The sequence below is a fragment of the Siphateles boraxobius genome, unplaced genomic scaffold, assembly GCF_051911475.1.
Source record: "Siphateles boraxobius isolate OS27281-9 unplaced genomic scaffold, OSU_SipBor_1 130, whole genome shotgun sequence".
In the NCBI taxonomy this organism is placed as follows: Eukaryota; Metazoa; Chordata; class Actinopteri; order Cypriniformes; family Leuciscidae; genus Siphateles; species Siphateles boraxobius.
In genome coordinates this window covers 46467993-46492929 of record NW_027508734.1, presented here as the reverse complement: position 1 = coordinate 46492929, position 24937 = coordinate 46467993, and the positions used below count along the sequence as shown (strand labels likewise).

At 39.7% G+C, this 24937-nt stretch overlaps 1 protein-coding gene across 8 annotated transcripts in view; it reads right to left on the bottom strand.

Annotated features, from left to right (window-relative positions):
- LOC143737758 (cellular tumor antigen p53-like) overlaps positions 1 to 24937 on the bottom strand; it is a 138676-nt gene that overhangs the window by 109483 nt on the left and 4256 nt on the right. The gene's annotated exons all lie outside the window — the stretch shown is intronic.

Here is a 24937-nt window from a genome sequence, read left to right as displayed (position 1 = left end):
TCCTCCTATATTTATTATCATTACATACTGCCCACCGTGCTCTGTCTTCCTAAAACCGCCGGGTGGCGGCGGCACTGGTGCAAGGGCCCTCTTCATCGCTGCTTGCAGCTTTAATTTATATATATTTTACTATGCATTCTCTTCACTGTATGTGTACATGTATAAAAATAATTTTTTTTTTTTTTTTTTCAGTTTTACTGACATTTTTCAATAAATGTTTCATATTTTCAAAATGAAAACAAAAAGCAGCAGGGTTGCGTTTTATATTTCGTGTTGTTATAAATATATGCAGTGAAGATAATCAATGTGCGTTGCCTGAACCACATTTGTGTGGCCAATATGTTTATGATAATATGTTCATTTATAAATGAAAAAAGGTGTTTTATATACATTTCGTTTTATTGTTGATGAAAAGAGGAAGAGTTGTATTTTATACCATATTTCGTTTTATTGTTGCCTAAAATATTCATAGACATAACCGGAGTAGCCAGAGCGAGCTGAGTTACGTGATCAAGAACGCCACTGTTCCATTTGCAGAATAACCGTACTCGCGCCCTCTCATCCTCGGGAGTTCGTTCTCCTGAGTCGAACTTGGCAAGTCTGAACTACAAAGGACGCAAGTCCGAAGTCTGCGTAGGCTACTTGATATAACTAACAGCCAATATTGACACGCGGTCTGTTTTCTAGCATGCGCCGTGCACTATTGCGATGACGTAATGCACGCAAACGCACCAGGGTTCGATAGAATCAAGTTGAGTGTGAAACAACAATGCTGCGGGGGGCCCCGGGAACAAACGGGCTCGAATTCGGAACCGCAGCAAACCAGCTGTAGCCTGACACGCACTTCTCCAAAAGGTGACAAGGAGCAGTTTTTCCGTGCGCGGGAATTGAAAACCCGGAGTGGACCAAAAGCGAAATGATTACAAAATGCTTAGAGTGGAGAGAGGAACGTGCATTCGCTCCAATCCAGGCTTTATCACATCCTCCTCAGCAGGGTGAATACACCTCGTCTTTCCTTAATTAAAGACCTATTCAAACTAAAATTAAGACATTTATCACACTATTTGAGAAACGAAAGCATATTTACGGCCTTAAATTTATGAAAAGTGAATTTAAGGCACGGACAGAGGGTACCCTGCAATTGACGGAAATCCGTCATAGACTCGCTGCAATTAACGGAAATCCGTCGTAGCGACGGAGAACTTTAATCCCTGTGTCAATGCAAGTTAATTAACAGTCATGTTTTGTATAATTTAAAATGTCTCAGTGCAACTGGTACAATGATGACTGGTAAACCAAAAGGTAATTAAAGCTGCAAGCAGCGATGAAGAGGGCCCTCGCACCCGTGCCTCCGCCACCTGGCGGTTTTAGGAAGACAGAGCACGGTGGGCAGTATGTAATGATAATAAATATAGGAGGACTATGTCAAAGTATTTGTATTTGCCACACTTCCTGCTACCAGCAGGTGGCGCTATTGCTATAACCAAATATGAGCATGGTCATGTGTTCAGGACAGGACTCTTATTAAACATGTGAAGTTTGGGGCAGATCGGACATTGTATGCCTGAGTTACTGCAGGCTGTCTGTGGTTGCCTAGCAACATGGAAACTGCAAGCAATATTGAACTATATGACATATTCATGCACAAATCACCAAAAGGCTGAATTTGGGTGTACATTTGTCAGGCCGCCAAGGGCACATCCTTCGACGAAAACTCAAGATCTTCGCAATTTAACGTCGCCAAGGCCTTAAGATTACACTCACCAAATTTAAAGAGGTTTTGATCAAAACTGTAGGAGGAGTTTGTTAAAGTACAACGTCTGGAAATGGCAAAAACTACACAAAATCTGAGAGGAAATTCAAAATGGCTGACTTCCTGTTGTGTTCCGGGCTATGCTCCAAGATACTTTTTTGTAGGTATTGTGTCATTACATGTATGTACCGAATTTCACACCTGTACGTCAAACGTAGAGCCGGGGCAATAATGTAGGGGGCGCTATTGAGCCATTTTGCCCCACACATTTGTCAGGCCGCCGAGAGCACACCCTTCGACGAAAACTTAAGATCTTCGCAATTTAACGTCGCAAAGGCCTTAAGATTACACTCACCAAATTTGAAGAGGATCAGATCAAAACCGTAGGCGGAGTTCGTTAAAGTACAACATCAGGAAATTACGAAAAATGCACAAAATCTACGAGGAAGTTCAAAATAGCTGACTTCCTGTTGTGTTTAGGGCTATGCTCCAAGAGACTTTTTTGTAGGTACTGGGTCATTACATGTATGTACCAAATTTCATACCTGTACGTGAAACGTGGAGCCGGGGCAAAATGTGGAGCCAATAATTTACAGAATTTGCCCCACCTAGGGATGTGAATTTCTGCCAAAAATGCCATTCGAAAATCGAGGAGCAAAAGTCGATTATCGTTCGAAAATCAAAAAAAAAAAAAAACGCACACTCACAATGACAGAAAGGGAGGCCAATTTCATCTTAGCGTCTTGTCATCAAACAAACTGTTTATTAATTGAACAAGTAACATGTTTTCGTCGTTTTAAAAAAAATAGTTAACATTGAAGAAAAAAAAAACAATATAGCACGACAGGCCATTTTTGCATCGCTCGTTAGATACAAAAATAATGCCATATGTCATAATGATTTTATGCGAACCTGCCTTGTTACTGCAATAGCCTACATTTTAAACAAATTAGTTTCAATCAAAACTATTCGTGTGATGCCACTGCGCAATACACACACAACCGCGGGATGGCGAGTGTTCATTTCATAAACTGTGGACAATAAATTGCCTATAAATTAATGTATATGTCCAAAAAACAGATAATGCAGGGATTAAAGTGAAAAAAATTCTTCTGACTGAAATTTATTTTTCAGGCCAAGTCATATTCCTTTAAATTTATTTAAATAGTCGAGACCAATAGCGTTTCAAGAGGAGATGTTTTAAAGCGCTTTAATATTGCCAGTTTGCGTATTTTAAAAGCTATTTTAATCTATGAAAAAAAAATGACTTATGACAAATAATCAACCATCTACATAACTTTTCAGTGCATGTTTTTATTTATCTTATAAGACCAAACAATGGTAAATTATATTAATATATAGTTTGTTCCATGGCACATCGTTTTGGCTGAGGGCAAAGTGAAGTTTCATAACTTTATATATTTAGGCTATTTAACTTTAACTTTTTAGCCTATTAGAGAGCTGACTAATGTTTGACTGAATTGTTTGCTTTATTTCTCATTGTAGGCCTATAGCTTCTTATAGCCTACCTGTTAGGCTACTTATACTTTTATACTGGATATTATTGATCATTAAAACTGACATTTAACAAAAAGAGACAGGGTTGTGCAATGATATATATTCTAAAATATATAAAATATTCTTTATATATTTTACTATGCATTTGCTTCACTGTATGTGTACATGCATAATGCAATAAAACGATACAACCCTGTCTCTGTTTGTTAAATGTCAGTTTTAATGATCAATAATGTTTCATATTTTTAAAATGAAAACAAAAAGAAGCAGGGTTATGTTTTATATATCGTGTTGTTATAAATATATGCAGTGAAGTAATCAATGTGCGTTGTCTGAACCACATTTATGTGGCCATTTAATATGTTTATGATAATATGTTCATTTATAAATGAAAAGAGGTGTTTTGTATATATTTCATTTTATTGTTGATGAAAAGAGGCAGACTTGTATTTTATACCATATTTCGTTTTATTGTTGCCTAAAATATACATAAAGAGATAACCGGAGTAGCCAGAGCGAGCTGAGTGACGCGATCAAGAACGCGCTGTTCCATTTGCAGAATTACCGGACTCGCGTCCTCTCGTCCTCGGGAGTTCGTGCTCCTGAGTCGAACTTGGCAAGTCCGAACTACCAAGAACGCAAGTCAGAAGTTTGCATAGCCTACTTGGTATTGAGAAACGGCCAATATTGACCCGCGTTCTGTTTTCTATCAGGCGCCGTGCACGTTTGCGATGACATAATATGCACGCAAACGCACCAGGGTTCGATAGAATCAAGTTGAATGTGAAACCAGACCAACGCTGCGGGGGACGCCGGGAACAAACGCGCTCTGATTCGGACCGCAGCAAACCAGCTGTAGCGTAGCCTGACTTGCACTTCTCCAAAACTAAGATTAATTAAGTGAACACGGAGCAGTTTTTCCGTGAGCGGGAATTGAAAATCCCGAGTGGACCATAAGCGCAGTGATTACAGAATGCTTTGAGTGGAGAGAGGAACGTGCTTTCGCTCCAATCCAGGCTTAACCACATCCCCCTCAGTAGGGTGAATACACCTCGTCTTTCTTTAATTTAAGACCTATACAAACTAAAATTAAGACATTTATCACACTATTTGAGAAATGAAAGCCTAATTACGGGCTTAACATTATGAAAAGTGAATTTAAGACATTAAGGACAGACGGGAACCCTGCAATTGACGGAAATCCGTCAGAGACTCGCTGCAATTAACGGAAATCCGTCGTAGCGACGGAGAACTTTAATCCCTGGATAATGTCATCATAATGTTGTAGTAGTGCTATCATCGCGTAATAATCTGTTTGGTTGTAAAATGTATTACCTGAATGAAATGAACTCGAATGTATCGTCCTGTGGAATAATTCATTCACACACAGCATACGAAGATGTTCAACTAATAAAGATCTTCATCGCTGGCAAAAATGAGATGCATTTGCAGATCTGCTTTCACTTGACTGTACTGTAGTCCACGGCCGATTCACACAACGCTCTTGATGTTCTTAAATCTTCCTTACAACTCCGTGTCGAGTGTGAATTGAAAGCACTTCAGACGATTCAGTGCGTGCAGGAAACTGAACAGATCATTCAAACTAATTTGCGAACCGATTTAGACAGATCTGCCAACTTGTTTGATGAAGTCTTTGAACAGAATCGACTCAAAAGAGTGATTCATTTGTAAACTGAGCATCGCTCATGCCCATAAAAAGATACCGCGCGCACTGCATTTAACAACATGTATTGCATAAAAATAAAGTAACGAGAGGAACGTCGCCTAACGTAACTAAGTAAATGTAGCCTACTTTGTTACTACCATAGACGGTTACTACCATAGACAGTAAAGGTTATGCCCACCTCTGTTGGGCGCAGAGTTAACGGCCACGACAATACTCTTCTTCTGTTGTTTACACTATAGTAAAACGCTGGTATCCTAGATCGCGCAGTAGGGGGTTTCATCAGGGTTTCATTCATGTTAGTGACACCTTGTGTCCCCGACAGGAAAATACCCTGCTGCGCGATCTGTGACAGTAGGCGCGCCGTCATTTATGTCACATTGGAATAGCGCGAAAATATAACGATATTCGAAAAAGCAATTTCATGATCGAATTTCGAACGCAGTTCGACTATTCGAAGATCGCGACTCATCCCTAGCCCCACCCAATTTTGAAAACCATATGACACATAAATTTTCACCACTTCTGAAGCGTGTGCAAAGTTTCATGAGTTTGAGCATGTTTAGGCCCTCTAAAAAGCGATTATTTTAAGAGAATAATAATAATAATAATAATAATAATAATAATAATAAACAGAGCAAAAACAATAGGGTCCTCTCACCATCGGTGCTCGGGCCCTAATAAAGGTTTGCTTTGCTTACTGTGGTGGCCCTGTGCCCTTTTCTCAGGGTCCTCAATCCAAACTACAAGGTCCAAACTTCCTAGGTCGCCCTAGTCAATGCAAATTCCTATTGTAAGTTAATGCCCCACATTGGGGGATGTTTTTTCTTGGTCTGGGCATTTAAAGAAATGCTGAAAAAGACTTGGACGATTTTACTCTTTACCTCAGAGCATTTAATGTTATAAATGGCTTATCTTTGAATTGATTATGTATTGGCATGATACATTTACCTGACTAATAATAAATTGTATCATTTGACTTTAATCTGACTTACTCTGAAATTATTAGCACATCTGCATCCGGTTAGTAACGTACTGAAGTTTTGTGTGGAGCATAGGGCACACAAACTGCGATTTTAGAGCTCCGACTAACACTTGGCAGTTCAAGTGTACTTGGACTGTAAAGGCTAAAAAGGGAATTTCCTTTTAAGACAACAAAATGTTGCTCCACCAACCTAAACAGGGTGAGCCTTACCTAGCTAAGTGTACGTGGGAAACCATGGCATGACCAAACCAAAGCTACTATCAGAGAAGTTACGTTCATCAGCTTATATCTGCAGTAGTGGTCATGACCTCTGACTAGACATAGTGTTGCTTTAATTCAAGTGTATTTAGATCTATGGGGACTAAACAAAATACTTTTAGATAGAGAAAGCGCGAAGACTGCCTTCTAAACAGTATAGTCAATTACCTCTGTCTAGTGACCAAGACTGACGAGTTTGTGATTGTGAGCCCGTATAAAAATGAACAGCCGGTGCGAGGACCCTGAGCGACTTTGGCACCGAATGAATGATTACAATAAGAGTAAAGAGTTAAATAGAATAATCAGATATCTAGATAAATCATCATATAAATGACCAATAACCAATTGGCATTTCAACCTAAATACAAGGTCGCGAGGAAACGGATTCAGATAAAAGTAAATTAGAATTAAATTACTTTGCAACACTGAAAAGACAGAACGCGCAGGAAACTTTTACCCGCTTATCGGAAACTGTCATTTGACCGATTGGGTGGGCCTTACACTCAGGGCTGGAAATGGGGGGTCCGGGGAGTGAATTTCTAAGGGGGACGCAGTTCCTGTTCAAATTGGTTAAATTATTTTAGGGAAATTAAGGGATTTCTATATTTTATTCTCTCAGTAGACTACCAAAGCAATACGAATTCATCAGAAAATCATATAGCACAATAAAATTACATGATTATCATTAAAAGATCCTGATCTGGATTCAAACATCCACGTGATTCAGTGCTTGAAGTGGGTGCCGGTACTTCTATATTTGAATCTGTAGCGTACCTAGGGCTGCACGATTCTGGCTAAAATGTGAATCACGATTTTTCTCCATGGGAATTGAGATCACGATTCTCATTTTTTCAACCAAAATTTATTGCACTCAAGTACAAAAAAACCAACAACAAAAAAACACGACATTCAGTAAAATAAAGTGCAGGTATAAGTGCAAATAAATTGTCTCTTTTCTTTATTTTAGACCCCTTAAAGTGAATCATTTTAAAGCTTTATGTTGTTGAACATAAGAGAACTTTAACATATACAATAATAAATAAAAATAACTAAATAGAACCTGTGCTTTTGGCTCCAATTGGCACAGAACCTTAAAGGTTCTTGGCCAAGAACACTAACCTATCAACATTGAGGTTTCAGGTAGGAGTGCAGGCATGTTACAATGTTCCCCCCTTTGCTAAAAACCCTTTTTGATGTGGAACATGTCGCAGTGATAGAGGTATGTCCTTGCCAGCACAGACAGTTTTGGATATTGCTTTTATAGAAGTTTGTTTCGTCTAGCCGCTGGTACTTTGTGATTTAGCAGTTTTGCTTTTAACCATCTCATACTGTAGTTTAAGATAAGTTTTTAATTGAGATAAGTTTTATAATAACTTTGCTTTTCATTTATTACTTAAACACACACACAACTTGTTTTAATACATTTATGTTGTTAATAAATAATAATAAATTGTTGTTGTACAAGCAATATCTCCAAGATTTGTTTTTCACTGTAGAAATCTCAAATGTCATGATTTGCCAATGTAAGAGAGTTCACCATTCTTTTCCCACTTCAAGCACTGTATATATTATCCAAACATCCATTTCTTTCTGGATGTCTTATGATTCAGCCTCAATTATGGCCCCTCTAGAACAACTACACCGCTTTACAACTATAGGACAGGAAGAGCTAAATAAACTTATCATTGCATCTAAACCAACAACATGTTTATTAGATCCAATACCCACTAACCTACTGAAAGAAGTGTTACCTGTAGTCGAAGAGCCTCTTCTTAATATTATTAACTCGTCTTTATTTTTAGGTCATGTTCCAAAAATATTCAAGCTGGCAGTAATAAAACCTCTCATTAAGAAACCGCAATTAGATCCAAATAACTTAGCAAATTACAGACCCATCTCAAATCTTCCATTTATGTCTAAAATACTAGAAAAAATTGTGTCCGCTCAATTGTGCTCTTTCTTACAAGAAAATGATATCTATGAAAAATTCCAGTCGGGATTCAGACCGCATCATAGCACAGAAACTGCGCTAGTTAAAATTACAAATGATTTACTTTTAGCTTCTGACCAAGGCTGTATCTCAATACTAGTTCTACTCGATCTTAGTGCTGCGTTCGATACTATCGATCATAAAATACTCTTGGATCGACTACAAAACTACACTGGTGTTCAGGGACAGGCATTAAGCTGGTTTAGATCGTACTTATCAGACCGTTACCATTTTGTCTGTTTAAATGGGGAAAAATCAAAGATAACGTCAGTAGACTATGGAGTGCCGCAAGGATCGGTGTTAGGCCCTCTGCTATTCTCAATATATATGCTGCCACTTGGTAATATTATAAGAAAACATGGAATTAATTTCCACTGTTATGCTGATGACACTCAATTATATATCTCATCACGACCAGATGAAAACACTAACTTATCTAAATTGACAGTGTCTAAATGATATAAAATGCTGGATGACGTGTAATTTCCTGCTACTAAATTCAGATAAAACGGAGGTACTACTTATTGGTCCAAAAAACTACCCACAAAATCCCTTACAATACAACTTTAATTTAGAAGGATGTCCTTTTACTTTATCCACTACAGTAAAAGACCTGGGTGTTATACTAGACCGCAACTTGACTTTCGAAAATCATATTTCATATATTACAAGAACAGCCTTTTTCCACCTTAGAAACATTGCTAAGCTACGCAACATGCTATCTGTTTCTGATGCAGAAAAGTTAGTTCATGCATTCATGACCTCGAGACTAGATTACTGTAATGCTTTATTAGCTGGCTGTCCTGCATCCTCAATCAACAAGCTACAGTTAGTGCAAAATGCAGCTGCTAGAGTTCTTACTAGATCAAGAAAATATGATCATATAACACCTATTTTATCATCTCTACACTGGTTACCTATTAAGTTACGTATCAATTACAAAGTATTCCTACTGACCTATAAAGCCCTAAATGGTTTAGCTCCTGTGTATTTAACAGACCTTCTATCGCCATACAATCCATCGCGCTCTTTAAGATCACTAAATTCGAGGCTTCTGGTCATTCCTAGGATATCTAAGTCCACTAAAGGAGGGAGGGCGTTCTCGCATTTAGCTCCTAAACTCTGGAATAGCCTTCCTGATATTGTACGAGACTCAGACTCGCTGTCCCAGTTTAAAACTAGATTAAAGACGCATCTCTTTAACCAAGCATTCACTTAATGCTTAACCTTTGATACTACTGCTGAATCAGTTCGAATGCATTAACATTATGAACATCAGCTATGCTAATTATTTCCCATCTGCCTTTCTGCTGTTATCTCGGGACACTAGTCCCGAGGTAAATAGCGTTCGTCAGCTCCAGTTTGTATCCAGCCTCTCACGGAGACTTCAGATGCCCCAACGCCTGTGAAGAGACGACTCGACGCCTGTGAAGAGACGACTCAAAGCCGGCGATATGTTATGCCATAAATTAATACTTGATTAAGTAACTGTATTTTTCTATGTACATTTCCGAAATGCAATTTCTGTAAAGCTGCTTTGAGACAATGTGTATTGTGAAAAGCACTATACAAATAAATTTGAATTGAATTGAATTGAATTTCTCAACTGTTCACTTATGACATAAACAAGAAAATACTTGAGACGGCCATTTAGACAGGTATTATTACAATTTTGTGTTTATGTGTCCGTTCAAGGGCAAGGAAACGCGAAAGAGGAATCAATTCTGTATTTGAGCTCTGTCTGACACGCACCTCTCTCTCTCTGTGCGTTTCGAGTGTGTGTGGCTGGGGGCTGTGTGCACAGAACACGCGAGTCCGGGTTTTTGTCTCTTCTTCTGTGATTAAAATTGTTTGAATGTGTAAATTGGCAAGAAAATACACGTCCAAATGATAAACTTTCAGTCTATGGTGGTTATATTTAGCAGTTAATCCGAAAATCACATGCGTGCCGAACCGCAGAAGCGAATCTAGTGCGATCCATTCCACCCCAGCACGTTATCTCGTTGAATATCATTGGCAGAATCGTAGAAATGCAGGATTAAGATCGCATGGGGGGGTTGAATCGAGATTGCGATCTTTTAACGATTAATCGTGCAGCCCTAAGCGTGCCCTCACTTTTTCTTGCGTACCAGCACTTCACATGTTGCCGGTAGTCTGACCCCCACACGAAACAAAGTCTAGCTATTAATCAATTGTATACATCGCAATTTCTGAGTTTTTATAAGCATGAGTGTTGCGCGAATCACCGTAGGTGCGTTCACCAACCCGCTCAAAGAGTGTAAAGACTTGCGTGAGCCGTCCCTATGATAAATTGTGCAAACCATTTGAATTCTTTTGAGAATGTAGTAAAACGTTATGGAGAAAGTCAAAAATGATCTAAAAACAGCCACTAAAAAGACTGATGAAAACATCCTCCTGCAAGCTTCTTAAATTCCTCATGACCACCTTTACTATATCATGTTGTTTTGTATTTATTGAGTAAATAAATGTATTGTATTTACTAACATGTTCAGTAAAAGAATTAAGTAAAGATAGTTTGACTTCAAATGGCACTTTGTAAACAAGTGATTGTTAACTATAGGATATTACTTTATTGCAGTTACATTATCAATCAACTTTATATATAGGATCATTTTGTAAAAATAAAGCAAAAAACAAATAAACCTCACGAGCGAGCATTAACCCCCTAATGTTCAATCCCAAACTACCCTCTTGCAACCGAGGGAGACAAGATCTCTGCCGCCCAAGTGCAGACGGAGTCTGGAGAGTGCTTCTAAACTGGTCCAGCTGGCTCGGCTACACGATTCAGTTTGGCCGGCGTCCGCCCAATTTCAGCGGCATTCGTTACACTTCGGTGTTGAGCCAACGAGCCAGTCATGCGTGTGGAGATTGCAGTCCTACTGGCGAAGGATGCGATAGAGCTGGTTCCTCCAGCCAATATGAAGACCGGCTTCTACAACCTGTACATCATTGTACTCAAGAAATGCGTGGGTTACAACCAATCTTTGACCTGCAAGTCTAGAATCTGACCCTTTTTTAAGCTTCCGTTCAAGTTGCTAACGCAGACACGCATTTTCGAATGCTCCGTCCCCGAGCTTGTTCTGCAGCGTTCGACCTGATGGATGCGTACTTCAGATCTCTATCCTTCCGCAACGCAGGCCATACCGGTGTTTTTTTTTGCGTTTGAGGGTTCAAAGTCAGTACAAAGTCCTTCCCTTCAAGTGCAGCCAGTTGGGTCTTCAGGTCAACTGGAAAAAATAGTAAATTCACCTACGGGCTGATGATCTCTTTTTCCGGTATGGAGATGGACTCGGTCCAATACGTATCTCAGGAGGAACGTGTCCGGTCAGTGTTTACAGAAGTGAGAAAGGGTCCCACTGAAACTTTTCAGAGGCTCCTGGGGCATATGGCAGCCGCAAAAACACTGCTTCCTCCATGTGAAGACCGCTTCAACACTGGCTTCACAGCCGAGTCCCGAGGTAGCCGCAGCACACTCCGTGTGACGATCACCTGGCCTGCCGCCAAACCCTCAGCCCGGGATCAGACCTTTGTTTCTCCGGGCCAGCCCCCCCTAGAACAAGTGTTCGCCAAACACCGGCTGAGGGGCCACATACAACGGGCATGCAGTAATCGGGGTATGGGCGGGCCTCCGACTGCATTGGTATCAACTGCCTTGAGTTGCTGGCAGTACACCTTACTTTTAGACACCGCTGCTCAGCAAGCCTCTACTGGTCAGTACAAAGCCTGCGACCGTTGCGCTACTCTTCACTCGCATGTCGCAACTCAACCGTCACTTCCTCTGAGTCAGAAGCTTCTGAGGTCGCTTCATTCCACTTCATTTTCCGGCCTGCTCAATCATGCCGCCAACTAGGCCTCACGACAGCCTGGGGCCAAGGGAGAAGTGAGACTCCATCCCCAGGCTGTCCAGCTGTTCAGGGACACTTCGGGGCTGCACAGTTACATATGTTTGCCCTTTCTGGACTTGTCCCATTGCCAGTTGTTTTACTCCCTGACCGAGCGGAGAACCCTCGGCATGAGACACTGGCACACAGCTGGCCCCGGGGCCACTGAAGAGATTCGTTTCCCCAGTGAGCCTTCATGCACAGCCCTGTGCTAAGTCAGGGAGGAGAAGGTTCAGGTCTAGCTAGTTGCCCCTTATTAGCCCAACCGGACTTAGTTCCCTGAACTTATGCTCCTCTCGACAGCCCTTCCTGACCCATTCCTCTGAGACATTCTCGGGGACGGGGCACCATTGGCACTAGCGTCCAGACCTCTGAAAACTCCATGTCTGGTCCCAAAAGGACTGGACGCGGAGATTCTAGGTTATTACCAGAAACATGTGGTAGATACCATTACTTCTGCGAGAGCACCCTCTATGAGGAATGCTTAAGGCTCGGTTATACTTTGGACGCGTACATGGACAGTTGCGGACAGCAAGGACGCGGACTACTGTATTTATATTGTCTGCTGAAGATCACTCAGTGAATGCGTTCCACGCATCCGCAGTAGACCGGCCAGATTGGCTTTTTCAGCACTTTTGCGGTTTTAACCTATTGTGACCTTGCGATACTTATCCGCGCGGTCACAAAAAATGGGAGGCACGCGGACATCCGCAAGGAGCCTCCTCGCACACCCTCCGATGACGATTTCTACGTCACACGGACCCTAGCGACCCTCGCGCACACGCGGACAGTATAACACTAGCTTTACGCCCTGAAGTGGCACTAAGTGTATGTGGCCTTATTACCGTACATCACGATACAGTGGATACAAATCCATGGGGAAGCATGCCTTGATCGTCAGGTTCCTGAGGCGAGCGAGGAGACTGAATCCGCCTCGCGCCCCCTTTATACTCTCTTGGGACTTATCTCTTGTGCTACCGCACTGCAGAGAATTCCCTTTGAGCCACTGCAGGCAGCGGAGTTAAAAGTCCTGTTTTTAAGAGAACAGTTCTCCTGCTTAAATATCCTGTTTTTATGGCGAGACACGGCAGGCAAAAACATTGTTTTTTTTCACTGGTCAATTTTGAGATTTTGGGATATTTGTCTTCAATAACATGTCTTCTTTCAGACTTGTGCTGAAAAAGAGTCAGAAATACACATTTATGACTTTATTTTTCTACACTTTGTCTGTTTGTGTCTGTAGATCTCATAAATTCAACAAAAGTTGGCGTTCTAAATCATCCCGATGATCCGCGTAAAAGTAAAAATGGGGGGGGGGGGGATTAACTCTAAAGATTTATATTGTAAAATGAGATTGCGCATTTAAAGCCCGTTTTCTCAAAATGACTTCTTTCTGGGCCGTCAAGTTTCATTCCCTCAGGCAGCCTATCTAGCAGTGATCCACCTCTCAGATTTAATCAAAAATATCTTCATTTGTGTTCCGAAGATGAACGAAGGTCTTACGGGGTTGGTACAGCATGGGGGTGAGTAATTAATGACTTAATTTTCATTTTTGGGTGAACTAACCCTTTAACTGACAGAGAAAAGGCAGAACGCGCATCATGTTTGTTTTTCTTTATTTGGCGAAAAGCACAACACTTTGTTTTTATTGTGAGTATCCACAAAAAAATAGACACTTATCAGGATCTAATGATGTACAACACTTAATATGTAAGATCAAAATCAACAGAGTATTTTGAGTTTCTTTTGCACTGATAAGAAAAAAAATGATAGTCGACCTCAGAGGGTTAACCCTCTGAGGTCTAAGGTGTTTTTGGGGTCCTTGAGATGTTTTGACAAGCCCTGACATTTGTGCTTTTTTCAGTTGCTTAAAAACATTAATTGCAAAGGCGTAATTACACTCTATATATATTTTAGAATTAGAAATTGTAACCAATTACAAATAGGTTACAATTACAATTTTAACAATATTTCAAGTGTATTCTTTCTTTGAAAAAAGTATACATTTTATCATACGTATTAAAAGAGGTAAGGATTCATTGGTTTGAATATTGGAACAAACACTAAATAACATCTTAGTTGATAATTCAATATACCTACTTTATTTTTGACAAAACATTCAATATACCTACTTTATTTTTGACAAAACATCCCATACTATAGTATATTTAACATATGAGCAGCCATTGGCGAACAAAAGCCCATTTAATGTGACAGTAGTCTTTTTTTACAGTCAAAACTTTATAATCTATCCAAAACTAATCACGAAATTCATATTTAGTCTGTAACATATCGTGTTGATGATATTATATTAGCACGTTAATTTGCAGTTTGTTGCTTATAAAGACATTTTATTTCAACCTATTTCAGTCTATTTTTACTCATCTTAGTAGGATAGCAATATAGTATGGATGCGTTCATGTACATGTTTACTAATGTAGGTGCGAGAGTGAATGAACGGCACAGACACGCGCTGTATAACTGAAGTAAACAGTGCGCGCGCCTGTGTCGTTCATTCATCATTTAGCCTACACACAGACACGCAATTCATATTTAAACCGTCTTTTTGCGGTTTACAGACATCGCGATTAGAACAAAGCACTTAAGAATAAATTACTTACTACATCAGCTGGATCCGTTGCTCCTCGAAATGAAACTACCAGCACTTCTGGTACATTTTCTAGGGTTATTAGATAGTATTATTCCTCACAGCGTAGGGATACGCTGTGCACACAGCGGTAGTAAGATACTTACTAAACTTGATCTGTTTTATAATCCAGCTGGTGGGCGTTGGCATGTTTGAATGGCTTGCCTTAGATCATTTGCGTTTGAATACCATGCGCTCTCCGTGGGCGTGGCACATTAAAGCGTAATTAGGTATAATGAGCTGGAAAGAAAAAGACTGACATCTCTCTCTTTTCATACAGATTACATAAACTGAGAATATTTGTTTTTTTTAATATAAATTAATTCATTTAAAAGAAGAGAGTTCAAGCTTCATTATGGAAAAACACTCGTGCCTGTATGACAAGTATTCGCGGAATTACAGTTAATTTTCGGATGCGTTTCAGAATGGACTTCACTGACAGAGAGAAGGCAAAACTATCATCATGTTTATTTTTCTTTATTTGACTAAAAGCACAATACTTTGTACACACTTAACAGGATCGAATGATGTATAACACTAACACATAAGATTAAAATCAACTAGCTTTTTTTCTTATCAGTGCAAAAGAGACTCAAAAAACTCAGACTATCGCGTCGGCGCGATAGCAGATCTCAGAGGGTTAAACGTTAAATTAGAGAAAAATTGTCATACATTTTTTTCTGATCTTAATGTAGGTAATCAACTGGGAAAGTTACATGGTGATATCTGCTAGTTAAAAATTTGACCCTATTCACCTGTAGCGTCTCGCTTTAAGAGAACAGTTCTCCTGCTTGCTTTGCCTCTATCAAGAGATTAGGGGGGGGACCTGCACGCTTTTTCGGTTGACGAATCGTAACTGGAATTTGGGCCGGCCAACTCTCACAGTATCTTGAGACCCCAGCCTGGATATGTGCCCTAGGTTCCTACCTCTCCCTTAAATGGGACCAGGTGGTGAGCCTGCAAGCGCTGCCCCAGAGGAGACAGACCCAGCCCTGACTTTTCTCTGTCTCCTTGCGGTTATAGCTGGACAGAACACAAAGCCTCAGGACCTCAGACCAGCTCTTGTCTGTTATGGAGACAAGCAGAAGGTAAGGATGTTTCCAAGCAGAGGTTGGCCCACTGGATAGTGGTTGCCATCTCCTAGGTGCGTTTACCCAAGGTGCACCGTGCCCAGCTGGGTAGTGAGCCTCTCCAAAGAGAGAGTGTAGCTCCTTCCTGCGACACCAAACACGTTCGCTAGAGAAATAGCCTGTGTCGAGCCGGTTGCTTCCCATGAGCTCCCTTCACATGAAGCCAGTTTCACTGTAAGCCTGGTTCAAAGTGTCGGCTTGCTGTGCCACTCCCCTCCTATGGACTGGGTACGTGCGCCATTCTTGCTCCAGTAGAGTTCCTCTTTACCTGAACCCTGTTGAGTTCCTCCACACACTTCGGCAACGGACGTGGCGAAGCATCCAATGCCAGGAATAACACTCGTATGCACTGGTGGAACCTGTGTTAGGCTGGGTCCCATATGTTGAAATCCCTATGGTGACCCCATACGTGTATTCTTCAAAGGTATGGCTCCCTGCTACGAGCCAGTGTCTTCCCTTGGCAGAGTTTATTTGAACTAATAGTCTAATTTTCCACCAAATAAAATCGAATACAATTAGAGGCTAGCTAACAACTTGCTTTTGCACTTTTTTTTCTGGTTTCACCTCACTCCAGTCTAAACAAAGTTTTTTTTTGGTACGTTTTCTTCACATTGTCATAACCTGAAAATACAGTAGTTTATTAAGGTTAAATCTTCCTAACCCCTCTTATTAAAAATAAATGGGGTCATTTTAAGCTTTATTTTAAGAGGTGTTCTGAGTAAATGTGGTTTGATTTGTTAACATTAGTTAATGCATTAGGCTAACTAACATGAACCATGAGCAATACATGCGTTACTGTATTTATTAATCTTTGTTAATCTTATTTAATAAAAAATACAGCTGTTCATTGTTTGTTCATGTTACTTCACAGTGCATTAGGCTAACTAATGTTAACAAATACAACTTTTGATTTCAATAAGGCTACTATTAATGGTGAAATTAACATTAACCCTCTGAGGTCGGCTATCGCGAGGGCGCGATAGTCTCGCTTTTTTTCTTATCAGTGCAAAAGAAACTCAAAATACTCTGTTGATTTTGATCTTACATATTAAGTGTTGTACATCATTAGATCCTGATAAGTGTTTTTTTTTTGTGGATACTCACAATAAAAACAAAGTGTTGTGCTTTTCGCCAAATAAAGAAAAACAAACATGATGCGCGTTCTGCCTTCTCTCTGTCAGTTAAGTCCATTCTGAAACGTCGTCCGAAAATTAACTGTAATTCTGCGAATACTTGTCATACAGGCACGAGTGTTTTTCCATAATGAAGCTTGAACTCTCTTCTTTTAAATGAATTAATTTATATAAAAAACAAATATTCTCAGTTTATGTAATCTGTATGAAAAAAGAGAGATGTCAGTATTTTACTTTCCAGCTCATTATACCTCATTACGCGTTAATGTGCCACGCCCACGGAGAGCGCGCCGTATTCAAACAAAAATGATCTAAGGCAAGCCATTCAAACATGCCAACGCCCACCAGCTGGATTATAAAACACATCGTGTTTAGTAAGTATCATGTACAGCTGTACACAGCATATCCTTTCGGTGTGAGGAATAATACTATCTTCTAACCCTGGAAAATGTACCAGAAGTGGTAGTTTCATTTCGAGGAGCAATGGATCCAGCTGATGTAGTAAGTCATTTATTCTTAAGTGCTTTTTTCTAATCGCGATATTAAATAGTGTCTGACTGTAAACCGCAAAAAGACTGTTTAAATATGAATTGCGTGTCTGTGTGTAGGCTAAATGATGAATGAATGGCACAGGCGCGCGCACTGTTGTTTACTACAGTTATAGAGATCGCATGTCTGTGCCGTTCATTCACTCTCGCACCTACATTAGTAAACGTTATTTTTACATGAACACATCCAAACTATGTTGCTATAGCCTACTAAGATGAGTAAAAATATACTGAAATATGTTGAAATAAAATGTCTGTATAAGCAACAAGCTGCAAATTCACATGTATATACTAATATATCATACTCAATATGTTACAGACTAAATATGAATGTTTAATTTTGTGATTAGTTTTGGATAGATTATAAAGTTTTGACTGTAAAAAAAATACTACTGTCACATTAAATAGGTATGCTTTTGTTTACCAATTTCTGCTCATAGTTAAATATACTATAGTATGATGTTTTGTCAAAAATAAAGTAGGTATATTGAATTATCAACTAAGATGTTATTATAGTGTTTGTTCCAATATTTAAACTAATGAATCCTTACCTTTTTTAATACGCATGATAAAATGTATACTTTTTACAAAGCAATACACTTGAAATATTGTTAAAATTGTAATTGTTGTTGTAATTGTAACCTATTTTTAATTGGTTACAATTTCTAATTGTAAAATATGTATATATAGATCATTTCTTTTGTCCTTGCATTCTTTGGGACCCTGTGACACACCTGTGTGAAAGGCTAATTAATATGCAGCTCATTATGCGGCACATTATCCGGCCTTTGTCTTCTCAGGTGTGAACACGCCTCCACGCATATTGCCTTTCCAAACAAAAGGTGTCTTATAAAATTTAAATCAATGTATTGTTTTGTGTAAATGATTAGGCTGGATGATTTTCAGATCATTTTGAAGCAAAAATTCTAGGCAACAACACTCATTAGTCAAAAGTCTTGTGGACACATATTTAGTATGTCTTTTGTGGCCTTATTTCAGACACTTTAAGTTTTAGTTTTTTCAATATCCATGCATAAGCAAGATTCTCTCAAAAATACAAACATGTACATACATGTTGCTCACATATTACGGTAGCCCCGTTTGTGCTATCTATATAGCACAAACGGGGCTACCGTTTGTGCTATATATTAATTAATCATTCAGCAGTGAATTTACACCTTTGCCATTAACATGTTTATAAATAAATTTATACAAAAGAAAAAAGCACAAATGTCAGAGCATGTCAGAACACCTCAAGGAACCCAAAAAATCCTTAGACCTGAGAGGGTTAAGAAAGATTAATAAATGCTGTAGAAATGCAGTTTATTAATAGTTAATATTAACTAATTTAACTAGAGTTTAATAAATTGAACTATTGTAAAGTGTTACCAATTTGTTATACACTGATTCAGACGTCTCGTGAGTTCAGTGTTGGACAGATCAGTTGTCTTAACCGTTCATTAAATGGAATCAGTTCAAAGGAGTCACATCCGCGAATCGGATGTGTCGGCTACTACGGCACGCATTGTTGTGTGATTATTCCAGCAGTTTAGGAAATCGCTCAAGATTCGTATCAACACAGAAAACATTTCATCACTGGATAGTTACAAAAAAAAAAGAAACATATTTTGGACGTGATCCTTGCGTTATGAAGGGGACCGATTTTTTAACTGAATTGAAAGATTTGCCTGCGATCAGCAACTAGCCTACCTTGTCTTATAGACATACTTTGACTTTACAAAGTTCGGAAACTGGTACGTTACACAAACATAGCCACATAAGTTGTATTAACTCGCCTTTGACGAAGTGGTCACTGCACACGGGCATTTTCCGATTCGGCTCCTCCCGACCGCAGACGTAGGTTCACAAGCCATTTTTTCCGGCGTTTTTCTGTCAATTTCTTACATTTTTCCCCCTTATGAACAACAACTTTTGGTACAAGATAAAAGCTACTCGTGGTTTCTCGGTTTGATCGATTTGAGCAACTATAAATGACGCAAAACGAGCATTTCGCAAAAAAAATTAAATGCAGGAAAAACCTTGTTTCATCTCTCCTATTCAGCCTTTTAAATTTCATGCGGTGCAGCTTCCTGTCACGTGACAACGGAGCGCAGCGAAAGTGAGTGGGAGTGATTGACAGCTAATATTAACCAATCTAAAATCTGCTTTAAAGTTAAGAACGCAAAGATGAAGTTTGATTGGATGTAATCGTTGGATAGAATGATGGTCCGACCACCGTGTATGAGCGCACATAAGGTACACACTGTGCAGTAATTTGCAAACGTTTTGCAGAGAAATAAAAACAGGTTGCACCACAACCATTATTTGCACTCGCACAAATGCTCCGTGGCGAGGGATGGCCGAGTGACGTGAGAGAACGGCGCAAGGGCGGTGGTGCGATTGCTAATGAGCAACACCTGTGTAGCACACCGGTCTCGCATCTCTCACGGAGCAGCAGAAGCATAAAGGAGGAGCGACGACGTTGATGATCGAGAGAGGAACAGGCCTGTGTTTTAGTTGTATTTTGGTTTTTGTAATTGTATTTTATTTTAGCCAGCAGTCGTCCGCGAGGGGCTGCTGGCAGTTATATTTATTTTCGGTAGCCAGCAGAAGACCGCGAGGGGCTGCTGGCGGTATTTTGGTTTGTATGTTTTATTTTAAATAAAGTTTATTTGATTGTTTGCTGGTTCCCTCCTCTTTCTCCACTGAATATTGCTACGCTCCAAAATATATTTTTAGGATGCACAGATTAAATTTCAGGAGCATATGCGACCAAAATGGTCGCAATTTCGAGCCTTGCGTATGTATGACACCCGAATTTATCAACGCCGTTTGGCCTCCACTTACATTACCTTGCGATTGCGTGTTAATTTATGCCAAGTTCTCCTGAAGAAAGAACTTCGTAGGTTTTCGCAGTGGGTCGGAAAAAAAACGAACAGAAGTGCTTTCAGAGTGAGGTCACGTGACTATCACAGAGACTGGAGGGCAAAGTTTGTGAGTTTTCATCTTTTAAAACCCACAAGTGTTAAGATTACCTCCGAAGAGAAAAGAAAAAACAAAGATATATACACAAACTGCAAGTCTTAGGCATATTTGACCCATATACAGCACCTACTGTGTTGTTTTAGCTAATCATTAAGCGCCAGCTAGGCTGCTCATCCGATCGTAACATGATAGACTATACTAACTTTCATCACTGTTCATTTCATAAAGGCCACCGCAAGAAAACGTGTCTGTTTACATTGTATAATGTGCTGATGGATTGCTTATTATTTTGCCATTCTGTCTGCCATCGGACACGATTCTGGGAAAAGGATGGATCAATATTGAGCTAACGTTAGCTCTGCTAGCTAACATCTGCAGTCAGAAACAAAGTATGATCCAATGTCGTTTTGATAATCTACATGAATTGTTGTGGTGGCCTTTCTACAATAAGCCGTGGTAAAAATTACTATAATCCGTGGTAAAAATTACTATAATCCGTTCAAGGCGTTGAAAAGCAGACAGATTAGCTAGCTAGCTAGTTGATAAGTTGTCTACTTCCACTTTATAAACACCTAACGTTACGTCGCTGCTGTAGTGGTCAGCTACTTTAGCGATGTTTAATGTTACCTACATAACGTTGGCAATATATATTGTGTAGAATCCAGGACCAGAAGAGCAGAGGGATGCGTCAGGGAGCAGAGACAAAGTATTTAGATGAAGTGAGCTGGTTTGACCATGGAGATGTGATATGAGATGAGTCACTTTCATCGGTCACTGTCAAATCCTCATTCATTGTGCCTGACCCTTCCTAGAGGTAAACTGATTTTAGTGCTATTTCCAGTTTGCAGTGTGAGCTGTTAAAAGTGTAACTGGAGACAGTTTTTATTTAATCTTTTGGTTTTGTGAAAGAGCCATGCGTTAAAAGTCAGAGGGCACTTAAGCTACTTTATGATTTGCTGTATTGTGTCTTATGTATATGTCTGAACAAAAGAAAAAAAGTTAACTACATATACCATATTGAACTGCATAGCATCATATTTTTCTCCATTGCATTGAATAGCATCGCGTTAAATCGAAATCGGATCGCAATAGTAGTGAATCGTATTGCATCACATCGGTAGCTGCTTATATGTATAGTATCGTTGGCTTTGCATCGAGATGCGTATCGCATCTGCCTCAGTTATGGAGATGCACATCCCTAGTGTGTGCAGCACAGAAAACAGCGCGCGAGTCGTCTCGCACTTGAAATGTTTAAAGTTATATTGAAATGCTCAAAGGAATCAATAAGACGAATCAAAATATTAAATATTAAATAAGTATCCGATTCCTGACCTCAAGTCTCATAGTAGCAGCAGAGCGAACACACAGAGTAGCATTATTACTAGGGTGGGGAATCGAAAATCGATTTCCAATACTCTGTGTTTGCTCGGCTGCTACTATATGAGATTGTTGCACACTGCAGTGAGCTATCTCGATATTAGGCATGGTAAATATGGTACTCACGGTAAATCAAGAAAATGAGATTTGAACAAAAACAAAAAAATAACTGTGTTGAGCTGTATAACAATTGTGTATAACAATGTACAACAATTCATTGTTTTTGGTCAATGAATGCATCCATACAGTTGCTCACCTGTCTAATAAAAATATATTAAAGCGTCTTTGGCGTTTCCATGGTTTCTCCAAAATAAAAATCGAGGGTAACGTGGGTATGATGTCATTGAAAGGCGACGCACGGACACGGTCCATGTCCTGGTTAAAACTACTTATTTCTCTGGATTTCTCTCCAAACAAAATATATAACATTTGTCTAGTGGTTTTTGGATATTTTGATAAAAAAAAAAAATCTTACATAGTGTGCCTTTAAGTACATCTTAAAAGTCATTAAAGGGTCATGAAACCCCCCTCTTTCAGCTCGAATCTAGATCACAATCTTTTTGAAAAATGCAACTTAAATTGGCGTGGATGGCTGTGAGAAGCAGGGAGGGAGTGTGTGTGTGTCACGGCAGTTGGAGAGGGGGAACTGTCATCAGCCAGTGGCCCATGCATATCGACCGTCACTAAAAAACACTGGTAAAACGTGAGGAAATACTAGATTTTTTTTATAGCTGGCAAAATTAAAGTCTAATGAATTACACTGACACTTTATTATTGTCCTTTCAAAAGTAACTGAATGCCCTGCTACATATATTAGCCTACAGTTATCGTAATTCCATTTAAAACATATTAATGTACGTCTAATTATAATGTCATTATAAAATATAATAAATTTTCCGCTTAAAAAAAAACGTTCCGTGCATAGCCTAGATCTACGCGCCCCCTGAACCCCAATGACGTATATATTTAATTACACGAATTAAGCATACAATTGAGGTATTATCGAAATATTTAAAATTAATAACGAGTGCTTATTTAACAAAAGGCAAGTAAAACGATCATGGTTACATTTTAGACACACACATACCTCTGAAGGGATAGAAAAGTCCTCGGGACTTGGTACCGCATTACTTGCAATACGTAACTTGCATTGGTTGTCAACAAGGCTGAAGTCCACCATTCTCCAGTTCTCGAAGCTCTCTCAAGAAAAATGTTTGCTGCACACATATAATTTAGATGTGTCCGTGGTTGATGGCCAACCAACCACCCGGAGGCAGAGTTTAGCCCTCTAACATTGTCTTCAATGGTGTTCAACACACATACCTCTGTTAAAATCTCACAAAATTTGGTTTAGGGTTTCATGACCCTTTAAAAGTAAAAAAACAAAAATGTATTTATATTTATATATAGAGAGGCCTACTTCTTCGCATAACAACGAACTATGTTACATTGGTGCCGAAACCCGGGAGGAGGGAGGGACATGCTATTGGAGAGCCCTCGCTGCTGAGGGGGATCGCGGTGCTGAGGAAGTCGGGCAGTAAATGAGCTGTGACTGCCGATGGCTGCCTGAGGCAGTGGTGCTGGAGCGATTGAACAGCAGGTGGGATGGAGAGCTCGCTGTCGTGCTTCTAGGCTGAGGAGGGGTGGCTGCAGTCCAAGAGGGAGCGGAGGAATCGCTCCCGTTCGCCATGGGCAGGAGCCTGTTGCCATCCGTCACAAGCACAGTCTCGTAGGTACCCTCCGGCCTGCGAGGGGTGATGGGGGTATGTGGCGAACAGGACGAGGCTGAGGGCTGTGGGAGAATGGCGCGAGGCCAGTGGTGTGATTGCTGATGAGCACCACCTGTGCACTGCACCGCCGGTCTCGTATCTCTCACAGAGGAGCGGACGCATAAAAGCAGCAACGACAGTGAAGAACGAGAGAGGCCAGGCCTGGACTTTGTTGCGTTTTGTTTCGGTTTTATTATATGTGTTGTTTACTTTTGTTGTTTATTGATTGTTATTAAAGCCTTGAAATGTTTGCCTTTACTTTTGTTGTTTATTGATTGTTATTAAAGTCTTGAAATGTTTGCCGGTTCCCGCCGCCTCCTTCCCATAACAACGAACTGTGTTACATTTACCAATTTCAATGCATATGTACTCCCCTACAAAATCACTCCAATCATCCTAAAGTTATTAATTCTTAACAAATAGAGCTATTCAAATTATCTGGTGAATTTTGTTCGCTATATATATATATATATATATATAAAAAGGACACATAAAAACAAAATATCGCAATGTTAGTTTTTTCCAATATCGTGGAGCCCTAGTGTAAGCTAGTGTAAGCACAGAAAAGAATCAGGGCAAACTATGCGCAGAAATCTTCAAACTACATTTAAAGCTGCAGTCCGTAACTTTTTTGGGTTAAAAATAATTTTAAATAAATTTGAGCAAGTGCATAAGCAGCCAGTGTTTAAAACTATCTGCTTGCCTTAGCTCGATTCAAAACGGTAAGCTTGTAATAATGTATTTAATTCCAGTGGTACTGGTGGAATTCCGAAATTCGAACATGTCTTTGCATCATTACGTCACACACATAAACAAGGTGCCCCGGCTAGTAGGCTATATTGCTTGTGAGGATGTTTTAGGTGGAGATTTATAGCCTTTTCTCACAGTACTTGATATAATTAAACTTATCAATTTGATGGTGGTTCCAGAAAGGTTCAAACGACAATCCCCAGTGACAACTGGAGATTTACCCGTTGTAAAATGCAAAAGACTTCGGAGTGGCTACAGAAAAAAAAGAGACCGCAACCGGGCCCATGCGAAAACAAGGATAAATATCGGAAGGGCATTAAAAGTAGTCATGCAATGCTGATGTTGTTAACATAAACAATTTGAGAACAAAGTATAATTTGAACGGTTAGACGTGATATGATAAGCAATCAAGTGTGATTTAATGCTTTTTTCCCTTGTTTGGTCAGAACAAAATTGGATGTAACTTGTTCAGATGGCATTTTCCGGTGAAAATTCTTATGTTGGTCAT